Below are 22,605 nucleotides of genomic sequence, written 5' to 3'. Positions count from 1 at the left end.
AAGCCGGACAGTGAGGAGGGGCCAGGAGCATCGGCAGGGGACCCGAAAAGAAGATGTTTGTGGCCGATCTGTAAGTACAGACAACTGTTTCTTAATTTTACCTTTACAATCACTTTAAATCTGCTGCAAAACGTGTGCTGTGTTAAATCAAAGCATGGGTTAGGTGGAATTTTTTTTAGAAAATTTTATAAATGTGATTTTAAATTGAACTTATAACATCTGAAAGATTAAATATACTTATTCATACAATAAATACAATTATTCATACTAAAAGCCAAGTAATTAAGTTTGGAAAGAGTAAGGAAGGGTTGAACTACTATAAGATTTTTATTCCTGTTTGTGTCCCCATTTACAAAATTAACTTTCATTTCTTGTTAAAAAAAGTTAACCTTCACGTCCTATTCTAGTTATCAATGAGATAGATAGTGAGAGGAAAAACCAACATATGACAGTCGTCATTGCAATAGGATGTGACGTAAAACTAGCAGATACCTTTTTGTTTTAATGAACATTTTAAAGTGTGGAATCTTCCCTTACTTTGTGCAGATTTCTCCCAACTCTCTCTTGATTCTTTGGGACAGGAAACACAAACATCAAAAATAACCTTATGTAGGTTTTACCCTCACCCCCATAGTGCACACTGTTCTTGGGGCGTTATGCCCTGTACACACGGTTGGATTTTTTCTGACGGATTTTGGCCCAAACTTGTCTTGCATACACATGGTCACACAAAGTTGTCAGAAAATCCGATCGGTCAGAACGAGGTGACGTAAACCACGTACGACGGGACTATGAAGAGGGCAGTAGCCAATAGCTTTCATCTCGTAATTTATTCTGAGCATGCGTGGCACTTTGTCCGTCAGAATTGTCTACACACGATCGGAATTTAAACAAACGGATTTTGTTGACGGAAAATTTTAGATCCAGCTCTTAAACTTTGTGTGTCGGAAATTCCGACAGAAAAAGTCAGATGGAGCCCACACATGATCGGATTTTCCAACAACACGATCCGATCGCATATTTTCTGTCAGAAAGTCAGACCGTGTGTACAGGGCATTAGTGTACACCTGCACTTCTATGCCCTCTTTGGCCATGGCGAGTGTGTGTACTTGATTCTTGTATTCTGCTCGAAATAAAGGTTCCAATGATAAATACCTTTACATATCATGTCTATTTAGCTTTGAGTTCACAGCATTTTTTTTATGTTGCTTTTCTTGGCACGTGTACATACCCGTTCCTGTGACATTCTTTTTTTGTTTTTTTGTCTTCAGGCAGATATTGACTCCTTCTAGAACAGAAGGCAAAAAGCAGCATTAACTTAGTGTATTCTGCCCACAGAAACCAGATCCTCATAGTAGGCATTGAGCATTAGTATATGATTTTCTAAGTTTAGGGAGTGTGTGTATTGCATTTATACCATACTGATTTAGCCCTGCTTTCAATAATTAACTTTTTTTTTTAATTCAGACAATCATATTTAATTTAACACACTTTTAACTATGCTTTTATAGTTATCATCATCATTATCATTAATAATACAGGTTTTTCATTTACTACATTATAATATTTATCTTATTGCATATTACATGCAATTTTCTAAATGTGTTTTTTTTTTTCTTGCCTTTTCGATTGACCTGAGCAAAAAACGCACCTGTGCCTCATTTACATTCTAATTAGCATTGAATTAGCATTAAATTCGCAATACAATCGTGCTGGTAATAACCAAACACGCAATGAACATGCATCACAATCGCATCGAACAAGTGTGAACCGGCACTCAAGGCTAGTGTTGTAACAATGTCTTTTAACCGCCTGAAGACTATAATATTGTAAAATAAAACAGGAATATTTGCATGTTGCATGGTCATTCACAAATACGGTATTTACATCTTTTGCATAAACAGGTCTCTAATAATGTTTTATTTAGGAGTTTACTCAGATTTGAATGCCTCCAATTCTTAATTTAAAAATATCTATCATTATTAGTTCTGACTGTTAGTGGCTGATATAACGCAATAAAAATGTAAGTAAAATAAATATAATCATGTGTACTTATTATTAAAAAATATGTATAGTTTAAAGAGTTTAAATATTTAGTACTAGACATTCAGAAAAAAACGAGTTAGCTCACAGTTTCCCCCTTACCTTAGGATATTTTCTGTTGTAAGGTTTCTCAGTAACTATATATACTGTTGCAGGACAGGTTTATATGTTTTTATAAATAAACACATTTGTTTTTATTTATTTGTCTATGTGATTATTATATCTCACATTAATGGTGCTGCTGTTTACACATTTAGTCATTCAGGAGTGCAGTTTTTCATTATATGTTTTTTATACTGATGTTTACTATTTATTTTCTTTATTTCCTGTGTGTATGCTTTCTTATTTTTGCAAAAATGTTTTTAACCATTAACTGTCCAAACCAATTCGGACACTTCTTTCATACATGTAAAAATCTGCATTTTTTTTTTTTAACCAGATAATTAGTTAGAACCCTCAAACATTATATATTTTATGAAAATAAAGGCCCAGGAGAAAACAAATGTTTTTATGTCATACATGCACAGCGTTTAAAAAAAACAAAAAAAAAACAGTTTACTGAATTTTAGTGCACACAAACACAATATAATATCTATTTTCTTGTCAAATGTAATGATGTTACACTGAATAAATAGATGCCTAACATGTCACACTTTAAAATTGCTTACACCTGTGGAATGGCAACAACTACAATTGAGTGGAAGCATCAATTGTCATATGAAATGTGATATATGTGTTGAAACCCATTAATTTTAACAAATTAATTTTAATGATGTATAATAAATATTCAAATACTTTTTAAACATATTTTGTGTTTACTCGCACCTTTAAAGTCCAAATTCTCCATATTTTTTCTATACAGTATTTGAACATTTTCATACGTGACCCTTTAAAAGCCTTCATAGGTTACCAGTTTAGATTTACACAGTTGGTCTGGTGCTAAAATTATTGTTTTCGCTATGGCGTTTGCGGCAAAACCTCACATGTGTGCTGCAATCACTGTTTCCATATGCTTGCGGGGCTGACATATGCATTCGCCTTTGCGCATGAATGCGGGGGAACAGGGGCTCCCTAAATTTTATTATTATTATTTATGTGATTAAAAAAAATTACACTATCTCTTTATATTTTTTTGGATCATTTTGCTGTTGAGTGTTACTGCAATGAGAAACAATTGCCAGAGCACGATTGGTTATCCAAGGGGAACAGGCTTTGCCTAATTAAAACCTCATGCTATAAAGCTTAATTGGCTTTAAAAACATAATCACATACAATGGAAATAAATAAAAAAAGAAAAGATTTTTGCTTGAGCAGAATTGGATGCACACACCCTTTCTTTATTCAATAAGCTATGTAAGAACATGCACTTTGCAAAGTGACCGCTGACTGATAAGCAGTCTCTAGGACACATGCAGTAGAGACTAGAGCTCCACTTGTTGGTTGGAGAGAAGACTACATAATGTTTTTTTTCTATATTTTATATTTACTATACTCTAATCAAAATATTTTAAAAACAATTTATTTTAAAATTAGGACTATGGTATAATAAATAAATAACTAAATAAAGACATACATATATACTGTACAATATGTGCAAAACCAGAATCCATTCCCTTTAAGAGAAAAAATAAAAAGTATCTACAAACAACATATTTATGTGTATATTTTCAAAAGAATTTCACAGGTTTTTCAAGAAAAATTATTTAAAAATACCATAAAAAGATGTTTAGGTGCCTGAAGCTAATTTTGCACTGTTTGACATCTCTTTGAGGAGGTAAGGACTGTCATTTAATTATGATTAAAACAAAATGTCAAAATTTATATTTTGAAAAAATATACGGGGCATATTTATAAACAGTAAATGTGGCATTCACTAATCATTCACTGAAAGTGAATATTCCTGGTGCATGTATTTTAAATTACAGTAATTGATTCTCCTGCTGTGAATGTCTGGTGAATGTCACTGTCAGGGGGTACGGGTGAAACTGGTGGCACAGTACCCCCTGTATATATATACACGAATGCTGCTAGCATTATTATTTCCATCAATTTGTAATGCAATTAATAAAATGTATTTGTTTTATATGGATCTTCACTATGGGGAATGTTTCTCTTTTTATTGTGGTATGATGTTCGGCTGTTAACCATGTATATGTGTTGGCATTCTTGGAGGTGGCATTTTCATGACACAGCCTGTTCAGAGGTTCTATGCTCAAAAGAGGATCTAGAGAAAAGCTGTGGGGATGTGAGAGCTCCTGGGAATGGTTCTAAGTTCCTTTTGACCACTATAATATAGTCCCTAATATAATCCCTTTGTTCTGGTAAGCTCCTGCTTGTCTCACCTAGGTGGTATGGTGCATATGAGGTCTGGCATTTGGAAGCTTGTTTCACCTTTTTGCTCACTCTAGCTGAGAGGACTTCCTTACTTAAACGCCTCATACATACGATCGGACTTTCCGACAACAAAACCATGGAATTTTGTTTGAAGGGTGTTGGCTCCAACTTGTCTTGCATACACACGGTCACACAAATGTTGGCCAACAGTTATGAACGTTGTGACATACAAGACATATGGCGAGCCGATGTGATATCTCCATTGCTAATGCTAGTTTTACAAGACCGATCGCTTCTGGCTCGTCCTTGATTCCGAGCATGCGTGTTTGTACTTTGGACTTTTGCCCGACGGACTTGTGTACACATGATCAGAAAGTCCGACAACAAACATTTGTTGAAGGAAAATTTGAGAACATGCTAGCCAACATTTGTTGGTGGAAAGTCTGACAACAAATGTCCAATGGAGCATACACATGGTCGGATTTTCCGACAACAGCCTGTCATCACACATTTCCCGTCGAAAAATCCATTTGTCTGTATGAGGCTATAGACTTTCATAATGATTTGAAGTAGTGAGGACTGACGTTTTAACCACTCATAATAAGCTATGGATTATGCAAATATTTATTTTGTGTATATTTTTTATTTCACTTTTCCTTGTTATTTTCTGTTGTATAAATTATATTGTTTTTTTTTTTTTTGGATTTTGAAGATTGTCACGCAGCAGATATTTTGTACACAAAGGAACTGAAATTTAATATCTGCACTTTATGTTTTCTTACTTACATGTACTTGTACTTAAGATGAGCCTAAAGTATAAAAATGGCATATCTCATGAGTTGCTCCATACAGAACTGCACTTGCAACAGATTTGCAGAAAACAAAAACAAAGAGATAAAAAAAGGAATCACACCACTTTTTGGTCACATGCAGATTAGACAGCCATCATGCACTTAACACATCATTCTTCCTCCATATAATCTGTCCATCCATGCTTCTTAGCCTCACAGGAAATAATATTTTAATAACACTTTGCATTCTCTGGCTTCTTCAGATCCAGATAATTTCTGGGCATTTGCATTGGTAAAATGCATCAAAAATAAATTAGAATCTTGTCAGGATTAATCATTTAATCCAAACAGGTGCCTGATTTAGTCCCCGCACCATTTTCTTACAATCTAATTGCCAAGGAAAGAACCCTTTTCCAGGTAACTTAAAATGAAGTTCAAAAATTATGACACTGAAAAGAATCTACATGCTGCAGCATTTCAAATAAAGACACCAAAGGAAACTGTACAGAGATGTGCCATTATAACGCACTAATCAATTCTGAGAATTTACCTTTCTGTAACTTTTTTTTTTTTTTTTTTTAATGTTTTTTATTGAGTTTTAGACAGACAAACGAACATTCAACCAAAAAAAAACAGTGACATGCCACATTGTTATGGTTAGACCCACGCAGGGGTCGTCAAGTGATTCTAACAGAATAATCGACACCTGTAGCACATCCACAACAACAATCATTAACTTAGTGCTCGGTTGGCTCCCGCTCCATATAACAACTTAGGACCAATTTCTGTAGTCGGGCCGCAAGGGGCACCAGAATAAGTGAACTAGGCACATAGGATTGGTAACACTAAAAAACCTAAGACATTGAAGTGGAGCAATGCCAGGGGGCCCTCCCCAACCACACTCCCATCTTCCCTCAGGATGACATCCCGGACATGTTAATCTGTAGTCACTGTGGAGGCATCAGCCAGCCACTTAGACCACACTTTCATGTATTTTTTGGGGCAACCCCTGTTATAATACGTTTCCTTATAATGTGGTAAGACTTTATTGACATGGGATTTCCACAGTTGTAATGACGGCGGGGCCTGCTTTTTCCAGCATAAGGTGATCATTTTCCTGGCATAAAAGAGTAGAAGTCCTATCAGGGTTCTGTCTGCTATCCTGGGGGCCACCCCTTCCACCAATCCCAGAAGGCATATCCGCGGGGTCTGGGCTACATCTATTCCTACCACTTCATGAATTATGGACAGTACCTGTGACCAGTAACGCTGAATTACCGGGCAGGACCAGAAGATGTGTATAAAGTCACCCGGATCCCCAGTACATCTCCAGCATTCCGAGGACAGGGAGGTTCTCATTTTATGTAATCTATACGGGGTAATATATGCCCGGTGTAGAATTTTGTATTGTATGAGGCGGTCACGAAGGGATACCAGGATGGTGAAGGGAAAGTCCCACATGTCCTCCCAGTCCTCGGAATCCAGATCCGATATGTCTTGAGTCCATCTCTGCCGGAGCTTTGACAGATCTGGAAAAGAGACCCTAATAAGGTGCGCATACAGGACCGAAGTCGGCTTCCTAGTACATTCAGATCTTGTAATCTTTTCCAGGGCGGATTGCACAATTTGCGTGGTATTGGGTACCACTTGAGCCTTGAAAGCATGGGATAGCTGCATATAGCGGAATAGATGCGAGGGGGGTACATTATTGCGAGATACCAGGTGATTAAAGGGGTGTATAGTCGTACCGGACGTGAGGTCAGATAAGAGTTTTATGCCACATCTGGCCCAAATTTTGGGGTCTGGTAGTGAGTAGAGGTGGGGTAAGGTAGGATTATTCCATAGGGGGGTGTGTGGGGAGATTGCAGTCCCCGGAAACCCCTCCAGTCCCAGTCCCGCCCGCCAGGCCCTTAGAGTTGTGTGCATAGAGGGTGTCAGGTCATAGGGGGCCCTGGGACCCCGCAGGGGTAAGTGTGTCAGGGCCTCCACGGATCGGACCACCGCAGCCTCCAGAACCACCGCAGTGTTGGACAGGTCTGGTGTCATCCACCAGACTACCGTGACCAACTGTGCTGCCAGAAAATATTTCTGGCAGTCAGGAAACGCCAACCCCCCCCCCGCAGCACCGGACGCATCAGCGTGGATAGTTTAAACCTATGGGGGCCGGAGCCCCAGAGGAAGGAAGAGAACAAACGATTCAATTTCGTAAATTTAGGGATTATCTTCATTTTGATGAGGTTAATGCGGCCTAAGAGGGATAGGGGAAGGTTTTCCCAGGCTTTCAACCTAGCCTTGACATTTTGAACCACCGGATCTAGATTGAGGGGGATAAAGCTGGATACGTCTCTCGAAACCCTCACTCCCAGGTACACCATGTCATCTACCCATTGCAGTTGGATATTTGGCGGGGCTAGTCGTTTTGCCTCAGGGTCAATAGCAAGTAACTGGGACTTCGTCCAGTTCACCCGCAGTCCAGTTATCCTAGAAAAGTCAGTCAGTACTCGCAGCGCTCCCCTAAGAGAAGGGCCTGCGTCATTCAGAAAAAGCAAGAGGTCGTCAGCATACAGTGCCACCCTCTCCTCCAGCCAGGCCATTTTCAGTCCCTTTATATGGGGCGAGACCCGCAATGCTTCCGCCACCGGTTCCATAGCAATGGCGAAAAGTGCTGGAGAGAGAGGGCAGCCCTGCCTGGTACCCCTGGACAACGGGAAGGGAGCAGAAACATCCCCCGCCAGCCTAATGGCTGCCTTTGGGGATCTGTACATAGTCTGCAGCCACCCAATAAAAACCAACGGAAACCCCATCCTCCGCAGAACCTCCCAGAGATAAGGCCACTCAATCGAATCGAATGCCTTCTCGATATCAAAGGAGGCAACCGTTCTAGTGCCCACATTATCATGTTTGGCATGGAGATTGGTGAAAAGTCTGCGGAAGTTGATGTCCGTCGATTTCTGGGCCATGAACCCTGTCTGGTCAGGGTCTATAACGGAGGGCAGAAGGGGGTTAAGTCTAACCGTGATTAATTTAGATAAAATTTTAAAGTCAGTGTTAAGAAGAGCAATGGGTCTATAGGAGGCGCATTGTTTGGGATCTTTATTGGGTTTGAGAATTAAAATGACATGGGCATCTGCCATGGAGGGTGGGAGCGCTCCCCCCTCCAGACACTGGGTATACAGGTCAGCCAGTAGAGGGGCCAGGAGATCCGCGTGGGATCGGTAGAACTCGACGGGCAGACCGTCCGGGCCCGGGGCCCTCCCAGCTGCGAGCGAGTTAATAACAGCATGCACTTCCTCCGCAGTAATAGGTCGGACCAGATGGGACCTCTCCTCATCTGAGAGCCACCCCAAGGCCAGGGGGTCCAGGAGAGGCGCCATCCCGCCCGGATCCACAACAGGAGGGAGCGTGGAAGTGTATAATGTCTGATAGAAGGCCCGAAACTCCCTTAGGATGTCCTCCCGGGATGTAAGAGAGTCCCCGGTAGGAGAAACCAATTCGGGAACCAGGGTCAGAGGGGTATCATGGTGAGACATCATTGCCAGTAGCCTACCATTCCTATCACCCTGCTCAAAAAACTTTTGTTTAGAGTGAAAAACCTCCAAACGGGTAATCTCAGAGAGGTGGAGGTGGAGACACCGTTTTGTGGAATGAAGCCGATCGAAATTGGAGACCGAGGGGTCAGACCCATAGGCAGCAGCTGCCTCCTCAATCTCTCCCTCCAACTGGGTTTTTGTGACCTGCTGAGTTACCTGGACCGCCTTAATTTCTGACATATATTGCCCTCTAGTGTATGCCTTAAAGGCATCCCAAACTGTGGGAGGAGAGGATGACCCCGCATTAAGTTCCCAGTATTCTCGCAGTGCATGTGGGATTCGCTCCGCTATCTCTTCATGGGAGATCCACTGCACCCCAAGGCGCCATAGGGATCTGTTGCGACGCTCCGTCGCCCGCATAGTAATTTTGAGGGGGGAATGATCAGATAGCCCACTAGGCAGGTATGTCGCCTCTACCACGTCCGATAACATATGTTGATTTGCGAACGCATAATCTATTCTAGAGGAGGTTTTGTAGGACGTAGAGAAGCACGAGTAAGCCTTAGTACGTGGGTGCAGCCATCTCCACACCTCCGTAACCCCCGCCGCGTCTGTCCACCCCATCATGTCTCCCCTAGAGGATTGCGACGGAGTGGGGCTATCAAGATCAGGGGAGAGGGTGTTATTAAAGTCTCCCAGGATTAGTAATTTAGCTGGACAATACGGGGTAATCCTCTCCAAAATAGTGTACAACACTTCCGGTCTAAAAGGTGGCGGAATATATACCCCCACCAAAATATACCTTTGTTGCCAGGCCGTGAGTACCACAATTACATATTTGCCATGAGGGTCCGTGTGAACAGCTTCCACTGTACACATAAAGGATTTGTTTATCAGAATGGAGACCCCCCTGGCATATGAGGAATACGTGGCATGAAAAGTCTTCTGAACCCAATGTTTTTTCAGAGTCAACAACTTACTCCCCATCAGGTGGGTCTCCTGTAGGACCAATATGTGACCTTTCTGTAACTTTAATTTAAAATCCTGATAGCAACCTAAGCAGGTTACCGTTTATTACAAATAAAACTTTTGCACTTTGTTGTTTGCCTTCAATACAGTAACCAACATGTGATTAACTAAAATCAAGCTAGAATAATGCATTTATTTCCCAATTCTACAAACACTTTCAGAAAACTCTCTTTTTAAGGCAGCTGCAAAGTCAGTGGGGTTGATTTACTAAACAAATGGAAACTGTGCACGTGGCAATGTAAATGTTAATTTGGTTAGTAAATAAAGATTACTTTGAAAATATAATCATGTCCATGGAAAATGTAAAAAACAAAACAATGGACTTTCCCCAGCATATGATTGATGTGAACACAGTTTCATCATATTCATTAAAGCTGGGTATACGCCAGTAGAATTTCACAGAAAATTCAGTACATTCAAATGTTATTCGAAAGTAGTATTGTAGTAGTAGTAGTAGCAGGGGCGGACTGACAACTCAAGGGGCCCCTGGGCAATAGGAGAAGATTATGGGGCCCCTGGGCAATAGGAGATTATGGGGCCCCCAGGCAATAGGAGATTATGGGGTTCCTTGGCAATAGACTATGGGGCCACACAGTATATACGCACACACACATACAGTATACACACACAGACACACAATATACACACACAGTATACACACACAGAATACACATACACACACTGAAAAGGTACTGGAGAGGCGGGGCAGCTATAATCTTGGGATTTAAAAAAAAAAACAGATTTTTACATACTGTCCCTGGTTTTATTGAGGCTGGCAACCCTGAGTGACGAATGGTCAGTCTGCCCCTGACATTCAATTTTGGAATGAATTGACTTTAAAGCTGATCTCCAGCTTTACTTTTACTTTGAATAGTTTGTTTGGGACAAACTAGCCCAATGAACTATTTGCTACACTAACATGTGCACCTGCTGGGTGCGCTATATAAACTGCATGTAGCCACAGCTACATACAGAATACAGCACTGAGTGAGTTCCAGGTGTGAGCCAAGACCTTCCTGTCTCACACCCAGGACAAAATAGTGTTGGGCTAAGTGGTGCTCAGCTATTCATAGGCAGCTTTATATTCTATCAATGAATACAAGGCTTCCTCGGATTGGCTGAGTCGGAGAGGCAGGCCAATTACGCCATGATCTCTAACTATGCCAATCAGAGGAAGCTTTGTATTCATTGATAGAATACAAAGCTGCCTATGAATAGGAGTGCCACTCAGCATGATGCTAATTTGTCCTGGGTATGAGACAGTAAAGTCTCATATTACACCAGGAACGCACCGCTGTATATTGTATGTAGCTGAAGCTTTATACAACGCTACTAGCAGGTGCGTATATTTATTTATTTTTACAAATCAGGAGTGCTTCATTGAGAACAAGAACAGCACAGAAAGCACAGAATAAACAATCCCACATACAATATACAGTGCCATACATGACAAATTAAAAATAGAAACCAACCATGCAATGAAGTGGAGCATATACCGTGTATGTTTACAAAAAGAACTGTGAGTCCCAGCACAAATACATAACATGTAAGGTAAAACCTGGTAAACTATCTGCCTACCAAAGGAAATGACCATCTGAGCAAGGGATTATGGGGTAGCAAAGAGAAAAATCACAAAGGGTATAAACAAAATGGAAAACGGGAATAGAAGGAGGAGGGAAAAGAGAGGAGAGGAGTTAATAGCTGTGTGAACCTTAACTCGAGGTCCACGTTTTTTCATATTTCCAGGCACAGCCTCCATTAATATAAGTGATTTTGTACATAGGTAGGCCACAGCGGGCACATTTTAGTGTAGGGAATAGTTGTTTTGCTCCAGCTTGGCCCAAACAAATTATTTACCGTGTAACAAAAGCTGGAGATCAACTTTAATCAATGAAAACCACATGTACTGTTAGAAATTTGTGCATTCAAAAAAATATTCCATTCTGCTCCTTCGATTTTTCCCACCATTGCGTTAGAAAACAAACGTCAATTTGACCACACATGTAATCAGAAAGATGAACAAATGTTCTTGCAAAGTTCTTAAAATATAAAATGTTAAACAAAATTCTACTTCTGCTTAAGCCTTTCCAAATAAAAATGTATCACTCCATAAAGGTAGCAAGTACAAGGAATTCCACACTCCAGGGTGGATTTACTAAAACTGGAGAGTGCAAACTCTGGTGCAGCTCTGCATAGAAACCAATCAGCTTCTAGGATTTTTTGTCAAAGCTTAACTGAACAAGCTGAATTTACAGAAGCACAAGAGACAGTGGATGGTGGTCATTCACCTCCTCGAATGCTTTCGCCATTATTGGGGCCAGTTGTTGCGCAAATTGTTTAAAAATAGAGGGGAGTAGCCATCTAGGCCATGGCTCTTGCCTTTCTTAAGACCGTTTATAGCGATTAAAAAGTCAGAGGTGGTCAGTGGTTGTTCCAGGTCTGCCGCTGTTTCCGGGGCTATCCTTGGCAGTGCTGTGTCTTGTATGTATTGTAAAAGGTCCGAGTGCGAGGAGGGGCCAGGGTTGGTGGCTGCTGGGAGGTTATACAGAGATGAATAAAAGTCCGGGAAATCTGAAACTATTTCCGAGTTTTTGGAATGTTTCACGTGGGAGGGGGACATGATGTGTGAGATATTCTGTCTACGTTGTTGGGGATGTATAGTACGAGCAAGGTTTCACCCGCAGAACAAGTTGAATTTAGAAGCTGATTGGCTACCATGCACAGCTGCACCAGATTTCGCACTCTCCAGTTTAAGTAAATCAACCCCAGTGTCCTTGTATTTAAGCATAGTTTTGCAAATGTGATCTCAGCACCAAATTGGCAGTGCCAAAAGTATGAAGATCCCTACTGTTGCAAAGCTGACCTTTAGTATGTAGAGAAAAAGTCCTATTGAAATGTGAGTCCCATATTTACTTTTGGAACTTGTGCCTCGCCCCTGTCAGAGTGATTTAAAAATTGCTAAAAAGAGTGGCTTTTGGCATGTTACATATTTCATATTTCATTCCTCAGCAGACAGTAAAATGGATGACTTGCGTAACAAAAATTTATATGATGCACATGATTCTTCAGTTCACATGTAGGCAACTTCAACTCATAAACCTAATGCAGATTAATCTGAGGTAACAACAGGTATTATGTTATTATGCAGATGCAAAGAATAAGGCCCAGTCATAAAATACCTGTGGAAGAATGACACTGCCCCCTGTTGCTTTACAACACCACAGTTTTGTTGAAAAAAAAAAAAACACTATTGTGTTGAAAAGATGGGGCTGTGTTATCTTCATTCTTCCAGTCCCAGAGCAGAAAGAGTTGCTTTTGCTGTCATGATGAACCTGCAAGAATAGAAATATGGAAGCTGTCACTACTAAAAAATATCAGCTGACATTATGCCTGTGTGGATATCAGTCTGTCCGTCAGAATCCAATCATTTGGCCGACTTCTGTCAGACATGAATGCTGGAGAACTAGCAGCTGACTGACTCCCGATCAGCGCTCTCAGCCAATGGAGGAGAGAGCGCTGATCGGAGTGTTCTGTCAGAACACAACAGCTCGGCAGGGGGATCACTAGACTAACCTTGCATGGTTAGTACAGCAGCTTCCCAACCGGAGCTGGTTTTCATGCAACCGCGGGTCCGTAGTGTGTACCCAGCTATAGACAGAAATGCAAATTCTTTGCAGCTAATATATGCAGTTCACAACATTTAGCTGTTTGTCAGGAGTTCAGCTTTAAGGTACAGGGTACATGCCTGTCATATTGATATCTGCTGCATATGATCTATCAATATATGCATAGTAATATATGCCTGCTCTTGTTAACTTGTTCAATTTTCCCTTTTCAAAAAGGCATTAATTATTGTGAAATATACATATACTATATATATATATATATTTATATAGATAGATAGATATGTATTACAAAGTGATTACAGCACAGTAATATGGAGACTTCAGGCATCGCTGTCTTTTTTTTTTAGGTACAAACCTGCACCATGCAGTAGAAATGGAGATACGAGTGTTCAGGAACTAAATGGTTTCATATATACAACACATAAGGTACTAACAAAATGTGTCCACTTTATATTTGTATGATTTTTGAATTTGCTAGTTTAGGTTAATGGTGAGAAACGACTCTATTCTGGGGGTGGTGGACTCTTTTTAATATGAGAAGTCAAAATTATTATGCTTATTTTATATACTAAAATACTGATTATATGAGTTGAAAGGGGCTTGGAAACTAGCAGTGTATTATTTGGCAAAGATAATGGTGGTGTATTTTATGCTGGTGTATTTTTAAACAGGAGTGCTTCAAAAGGTTGTTGTTTGCATTTAAAGCGATGTTCCACCCAAAAGTGGAACTTCCGCTTTAAGCACTCCTCGCCCCCTTGCATGCCACATTTGGCATGTCATTATTTTGGGAGGGGGGTGGGGGGAGAGTGGGTACCTTCTTTTTAGAGGGACTTCCTGTCCCAGTTGCTCCTTTCGCTTATTGTGCCGCCTAGCCAACTCCGCCTCCCCCACTCGGCCCCTCCCTCCCTGCAATCTTCTGGGACACTTCACAGGTCCCAGAAGATTGCCTGACCAATAGCAGAGCACAGCGGGACTCGTTCTTTTTTTAGGAGACAAGTTTTCTTCAATTTAAAAAACAAAAAATAAAATAAAAAGTTACATTTAAAATAATAAGCAAGCTTTTGGGCTACTTCTGGTTTAGTGTACAAACTGTGGCGCAAAATATTTTAATAAAATTGTTTACCTACTAAAACTCTCATGTGGACAGGAACAAAGTTGAGAATTTTACCTGGGGATGTAATATTCTGTCCAAGAACCCAAGACATTTAATAGAAGCCAGAACTTCAGTCTCCATTTATAACAAAATTATTACTTTTGGGTGGACTGGTTTGTAAAAAATAAATAAATAAATAAGATGAATGATATGTAAAATTAGCCCAGAGAGCCGATATTTTAACACATACGGTACATAAGCATAAGAGATTGTTTGTAAAATATTTCTACACAACCAAGGGTTACTGCAATAAATGTATTTGTCCACACCTTAGGAAACGTGACATATACCAACCTGAATTGAGGTTTACTAAGTAAACAATGACTTTTATTGGTTGCATACTAGTTATACCACTGAAATAAATGTGTGTTTGTGGTCAGGGTTTAGAATAATAACATTTCAGAAAATGGACAGTTGCTATTTTTGTACAATGCAAGATACAATAAGATACATATTTCTGTTAGAAGGGTGTGAGTAGAATTAATGCTTTCATTCAGTTAAAGTAGACCTATAGGTAAAGCTTTTTTTTTTGTTTTCTTTAAATAGAGTAAGAGAAGGTCATAATACCTGTCCATTTATTTTTTGCCATCTGTGTCCCATTGGGGAGATTTCCCTTCACTAACTGTCCCATAATCCCAAAACTAAAAAAAAAGGTTTTCCTTTAGTTGTACTTTAGATCTGTTTCTGGCTGCTGGTAAATATTTCAACAAAGTAATATCATACCTGTAACTGGTTAATTAACAAGGGTGTGCTATCCTACTATGAAATGGACATAATCTCTTTTCACATCTCATGGTGACACAGAAGCTGATGTGAAAGGAAGTCTTTTTAAAGAGATTTATACATATATATCAAATTCACATCTAAAAAAGCTCTATTTTTCTTATTCATCTGCTTAGTAAATTTCAGATATGCATATAAACAAAAGATTATTAATATAGCGCAAGAAAGTCTAATGTGAGACCTAAATAGATTTCTACCCCCAAAAAAGTGGGTTCTCACCCAACATTTGATTTATTAATTGGCCAGTGAGGGATAAAATTTGCCATCAAAGGAAAATAATTATGGGTATATAAATAATCCAGCATCTGAATGATAAAAATCATCATTGTCATTAAATATTCAATATGAAAAAAGAAAGCACTCACAAGGCCACATCTGTAATTTAGAGGGATACAAAGAAAAAAAGGAATACTTAAATAGTAAACCTAGGTCGGACTTTAAGGGCATAGGGAACAACAATGAAATATAGAAAAATAACAATGTTTATAAACTTGAAATATCACAAGCAATCCATGTGTACTTATGTTCCCATATTGTTACTATAATATTATTATCCTCTGGTATAGTTGTTAATAGGGGAACCCACACAGAAAAAAAAAAAACATACCTACCAGACCCCAATCCTTAATTAGGGTCTTGTATGAATGTCAAGGGGATTCCATGCAAAAAAAACAATAAAATTCTATACTACACCCTTCAAGTCTTGCATAGGGTGAACCCCAAAAAATAAGAAACAGAAAGCATGGAGCCCTCCCCAGTGAAATGTAATTAATAAATGAAGTCACACACTTTTGTTCTTTATTTAAAAAAAATACAAATACAAATGTCCCACAATGTAAATGCACTGCTAATCATGATGTTTATTGTGTAATGCATAAATATCATGGTGACTTTATAATCCTGTGATTTTTTTCTTTTATTCCTGTTCTGCAGCTTTACAAACTGAGAGAGTCCAATAAAATACAGAAAACAAAAAGGCTAGAAAATTGTGAAATCTGAAACTTGAACAATGAACAAGGTCAGATTGATACTGAAAAATAGCTGAGATAAAAAGAGGTGAACTGACCAATATGAACCTTTTTAAGGAAGCTTGAGCATTCTACCATACGAACATTACTAAAAAATGAGGATACCTACAATAACTATAGATGGTATTTTATTATGAATGATCCAAACATTAGCTGATCTTTTCTGTCTCTAAAATGTATATGTATAAATGTATACAATGTATGGCCCCTTTAACCCTCTTTTTTTATTTGTATTTTTATTGTATTGCAACTTTATTTTGACCGTTGTGCAAACTATATAAATCCTATATAGCAATAATAACTGTGGAATAGGAATGTGTATTTGGAAGGTTTCTCTTTGTGTGTGCGTTTTTTATTTTATTGGTTGAACTAGATGGTTAAGTTAGTGTCTCTTTTACAATCTAACTATGTACTTTTTTTTTTTTTTAAATCACATAAGCATCACAGTATCCTAGGGCAGCATTTCTCAAAGTTCTTTCAATTGCAAAACCTTTTAAAAGTATGCAAAATCTCAAGGCACCTCAGTCTAAAAAATTTAAACTTTACTTTACTTATCAACATCAATTAACGTCACAACAGACCCTGCCCCCCCCCCACACACACACACACACTTAACATCAGAGACCCCTAATCACATTAGAGGTCCCGCTAACACAGTTGATTTCTCCTTATCACATCAGAGCACCCCCCTATCACAACACAGTTCTCCCCTCACATTAGAAGCATCCGATCATATCAGAGGTCCCCCATCATGTCAAAAACCTCCCAATCACAAGTGCCCCTTCACATCAGAGTCATCTTTTCATGTCAGAGCCCCCTCTTTAATTTAGAGGTACCTATACATCACGTCATCTCTTCCATCACATTCACCCATTACAGAGCTCCCCAGTAACACTGCCCCCCCCATCACAAAGCCCCACCAAATCACACATAGCTGATGAAGGGGTCCTGCGAGGCTCTGAAACATCACTATAGTAACTATGATGTGATCACTGACTAAAGCTTTGGACCCTTTCTGGAGATCCTTGATGTGCTGGTGACATACTTTTCGCCTTGAATGTGTTCAGTTTCTTGTTGGTTGTCTGCTGCAGTACCCATTTATATTTTCAGCCAACTTAAGAAATATGTGCCTTGGGATTATTGTGAGTGAATTTACCAAATCACACAGTCCCCCCATTACAAAGCCCCTAATCACACAGGCTCCTCTTCATATCAGAGCCCTACCTTGCACGCCACCCCGCTAAACCATGGCAACTCTTCATACAAATCCAAGGAAACCTGGGTTCTGTGCTCACGTCACCATAAGGGAACCCAGAAGACAACCCTGTCCTATCCCTCTTGCCTTGGTGGTTGCAAGAGCTGAGGGACATTCCCTCCTTCTTTCTTTGTATTCCTCCAGCAAGGCACATTTTAAAGTTAGTGAAGAGCATTCTTGTTTCTGGATAGTTCACTGCACTAGACCTGTACATGTATCTTGTCCTAGCCATATTGCTGCTCTACACATTTTATCCTAACTGATGTTCTTGGCTCATGTACTGTGTTTTATACAAAACAGGCCTTACTTTGATTTTTCATTTGTACCCTTATTATATTGTACGTTTGCTTCCAGTTCATGTCTTTTTTGTATTGTTTTGGAAAAACCTAATAAATCTTTGGTGAAACACATGCAATAACCCAATATACATATGATCCTGGGGAAGGAGCACAACCATCCTTCTGTAACTTGCAGATTTTACTGGGAATAGTAGTTATGATTTCAGATTTCGCACACACAGCCATCTACCTGTAAAATCTTGTATTGCATCCCCTTTAGCCCTTATACACATGGTCAGACATTCCGATGGAAAATGTCTGATCGGACCACGTTGTCGCATAATGCGACCATGTGTGGGCTCCATCAGACTGTTTCCGTCGGAATATACGACCAACAAAGTTTTAGGGCTGGGCTATGAAATTTTCCGACAACATGATCCCATCGGACTTTGTCCGATCGTATGTAGAGAATTCCAATCAGACAAAGTGCCACGCATGCTCAGATCAAATTCCTAGACCAAAGCTATTGGCTACTAGCTTAAACATAGTCCCGTCGTAACAAAATAACGTCAACACATTCTGAACGATCGGATTTTCCGACAACTTTGTCCGACCATGTGTATGCAACACCAGTTTCGGACAACATCCGTCAGACAAAATTCCGACGGATTTGGTTGTCGGAATGTCCGACCGTGTGTACAAGGGCTAAGAGAGCAATAATAAAAAAAATCTGGATTTTTGTTCATATGTGCATGAGTCACATGAACATAACTTTTAGCCTAGTTTAGCTTAGCTCATTGTTACTTAATAGTAGTGTATGTATGTTCTAAATAGGTCATTAGAAGATATTGGGGTTGGGTTTCCTCTTACCATCCCTTTAAAGGTATGTGTGGACAATACGTTTCAACATGCTTTTGCTGTGTGCTAACAGCTTTTAGCTATTATATGTGCAATTACAATCAAATGAAAATATAACATCTGAATATGTGAATACAATCCTAAATTCTGAAAAGCCATAAACAGGTTTAGATGCATTTTTAGAGCATTGTGCATTCACAACAGCATGATCAGCAAACAAATATTTACCGCTGAGAATATTAGCACATATTTTACAAAACCAGTACAGTTAATACTTAGCACCCAGGCATAACAAATCTACAGGATGATTAGTTAAATAGAGCCATATATCAAATGTTAAGTATTTCTATGTACTGTATCTCCACTTAAATAATTATTTTCACAAACGTCAGTTTTTTTTGGAATATGTCTATAAAAACTATAAAAACTAGCAACCTAGCACTGCTACAAATTGTATAAGAAGGTCAAAGATTCTAGATTGTGCTCCTATTTACCTATAAAATCCAAGTATTAAAAAAATGTTTTTTGATGTGTACACATCACAGGTAAAGGGCAAAATGAGTGGGACCCATGACAATGTTTTAGAAGAGCCTATCTAACTTTTTGGATATTCTTAGTAATTTGGAAAATGACTGTAAAATGTTTAAAAAAAAAAACATTGTCCCTAACCTAAGCACTTTTGCCCTGTACACACGAGCGGATTTTCCGTCAGAAAAAACTTGGATGGTTTTTCCAACGGAATTTCGCTCAAGCTTGGCTTGCATACACACAGTCACACAAAAGTTCTCTGAACTTTCGACCGCCAAGACCATGGTGACGTACACTTCGATGAGCCAAGACAATTAAGTTGAATGCTTCCAAGCATGCGTCAAATTGTTTCCGAGCACGCGTAGGAATTTTGCGCGTCAGAATTTGTACAGACGATCGGAATTTCCGATTGGAACTTTTTCCAACCGAAAAACTGAGAACATACTCCCAATCTTTTGCTGTCCGAAATTCAACCAGCAAAAGTTTGATGGCGCATACACACGATCGCATTTTCTGACCAAAAGCTCTCATTGGACTTTTGCTGGAGGAATTTCCGATCGTGTGTACGGGGCATAATATATTATAGTCATATACTATATTGGAGAAAAAATCTCTCAGTGAAAAAAATAGCATATTATTTTATATGTTAAAGTATTTCAATAAAAAAATAAAACAACTATATTAGGTTTATTTTAGTTAGTTATTTGGGAAACTTGTCGTGAGTTCCTGCTCTGTATATAACTTTAGCAAATATTGAAACTAATATTTCAAAGTATCAGACTTCTTCATTAAGCTAGGACCAGGAGCACTGAGGGGGCAAAGTAACCAGGGATCATAGAGGTGTGTGAACACTGCTCTAGGTCAGTCTCCAGGGGCAGACTGACAACTCATGGGGCCCCCGGGCAATAGGAGATTATGGGGTCCCTGGGCAATAGGAGATGATTATGAGGCCCCAGGGAAATAGGAGATTATGGGGCCCCCAGGCAATAGGAGATTATGGGGCCACACAGTATACACACAAACACATACAAATACACACACACACAGACACACATTATACACACACAGTATACACACACAGTATACACATACACACACTGAAAAGGTACTGGAGAGGCGGGGCAGCTATAATCTTGGGATTTTTAAAAAATCTGATTTTTACGCACTGTCCCTGGTTTTATTGAGCCTGGCAACCCTGATGGGGCCCCTTAGTGGCATGGGGCCCTCGGGCAGTGCCCGAGTGCCCGAATGGTCAGTCCGCCCCTGTCAGTCTCTCTTCTCCACCTCCACTAACACACAGACCAGGTGCTGGCCCAGTCCATTGCAGATTCCAATAAGCAAAAATAATTCTAGTTGGTGGCACATCCAGTTAAAATCACCTTTGTTTCAAAAAGTCCATAAAAACGTATCCAAATACACAAATAAAGGGGAACAGCATCACCAGCTGACGCATTTCAACTTCCCTCCCAGCTCTTAGTAATAGCTCACAAGGATCATGTTAAACTAGCAATCCTGCCCCTGGTGAGAACTTGCCAGCTACAATATCACTAAGAGAGGAGAGGGAACACTCATTAGCTCTTATGATGTTGCTCCCTTGTTGGCCAAAGCAGTGACACCAGAGCCACACTGCCAGAACAGATGAGTGTTCTTTTTAGTGATCATGTTGTAGTTGACTTGCCAACAGAGACAGGATTACTACTATGACATCTCTCTAACCCTAACCTTTTAGCCAGACAGGTCATTTCTTGTAGCACTACTACAACAGGTTATTTAGATAAGAGAATGGTATTTGGACTTTGAGGGCTCAGAGATGGGCACGTCCATGTTACCAGATCCCAAATTGGTTTTGTTGATTTTACTTATACAGTACCACTAATACATTATCATCATTCTACCATAAACATCTAATATATATGGATATGTTTAACTAAAAATAATGTTATCTACTTATTTAAACATGTTTATTCCTACTTTTGATAGCCCAAAAAAATCCCATAATTGTAAGACTATGTTTGAGCAAATTCCTGTCTATTGAAGACAGCCTGCTGAAAACTACAGCAGATACATGACCAGTCACCCTGCACAAGAAGCGAGAGCAGCAGTGATTGGTCTTTTTATAGAAAACCCCTGCACAAAGGCAACGTTCCATGCTGAGCTACTGCACAAATTTGTAAGAATTACACATAGTACACCAGAATTCATGTATGACACATGTCTTTCATTTACTGTCATTTATTGACGTATAACACTCACTTTTTCACCCTTAAAATCGGGTGCAAATAGTGTGTGCGTGTTATACACGGATACTGCAATCTGGGCTGCCTAGGAGGGAATGGGGATGGGGGCAGGATGATAGCCGTCAGATTACACACAGCGAGAATCTCCTGTTTACTCAGCGGCCTCTGTAATAGGAAGTCCCGTCTCCTGGGCCAGCATTGGACCAGTGATCTGCCTATCATAGAATGGTCCAGGAGGCAAGACTTTGTATTAAAGAGGCCGCAGAGTAAACAGGAGAATCGCGTTGTATGTAATCTGATGGCGCTTGTCCCACCCCCATCCCTGCCCCCTCCAAGGCCCCTCTGAGGCAGCAGTAAAGAGGTGAGACTGCAGATGGACATTGATCAGGATGCATTCATGGCAATAGTGAGGCTGCATATTGGTATTGATCAGGCTGCATTGATGGAAATGGTGAGGCTGCAGATGGGCATTGATCAGGCTGCAGCTAGGCAATGGTGAGGCTGCAGATGTGCATTGATCAAGCTGCAATGACGAGCAATTGTGAGGCAGCAGATGGGCATTGAACAAGCTGCATTGATGGGCAATTGGGAAGCTGTAGATGGGCATTGATCAAGCTGCATTGATGGTAAATTGTGAGGCTGTAGATGGGCAATTGTGAGGCTGCAGATGGCATTGATCAGACTGCAGATGGGCAATAGTGAGGTTGCATTGATAGGCACTGACCCTTATTTTGATTCAAAGTTCTTTATTGAAAATGTATTTATTTTTTCCTGAAACTTTCCTGCTAAAATGAAGGTGCGTGTTATACACAAGTGCGTGTTATATGCACATAAATACTTTAGTTAATTATTGCTTATTTCAGAATCCAGCTTACCATGTTTTTTTAGGTAAATTTTTTTATAAAAAATGTAACAACTATTTTATGGATTATTTGTGCAGATGTATAACAAATATTATTTATCTCCCTGGAAGATTTCAAATCTAAAAGCTCTAATATTATATTACAGGATTGATTTTTATGTTTACAAATTGCTAGATTTATGCAAATACTTAACAACAAAGTTCCCATTGTATAAATAGCTTATATACTGTATAGTGTTACCAGATCCCGCAGGGCCTTAAAAAATCCAT

The 22,605-nt window shown here is 39.6% G+C and overlaps 1 long non-coding RNA gene across 1 annotated transcript; it reads left to right on the top strand.

Annotated features, from left to right (window-relative positions):
- Nucleotides 1-13,698: 13,698 nt before the first annotated feature.
- Nucleotides 13,699-17,982, top strand: LOC143984304 (uncharacterized). The gene is made up of 2 exons (XR_013274784.1): nucleotides 13,699-13,779; nucleotides 16,223-17,982. It is a non-coding gene; the product is annotated as an uncharacterized LOC143984304 (long non-coding RNA).
- Nucleotides 17,983-22,605: the final 4,623 nt, after the last annotated feature.

This window comes from Lithobates pipiens, unplaced genomic scaffold, assembly GCF_037356315.1.
Source record: "Lithobates pipiens isolate NorthernLeopardFrog02 unplaced genomic scaffold, aLitPip1_a1.2 Scaffold_16, whole genome shotgun sequence".
Lineage (NCBI taxonomy): Eukaryota > Metazoa > Chordata > Amphibia > Anura > Ranidae > Lithobates > Lithobates pipiens.
Note: the sequence above shows the minus strand (reverse complement) of the source record. Positions and strands in the feature narration are given on the sequence as shown.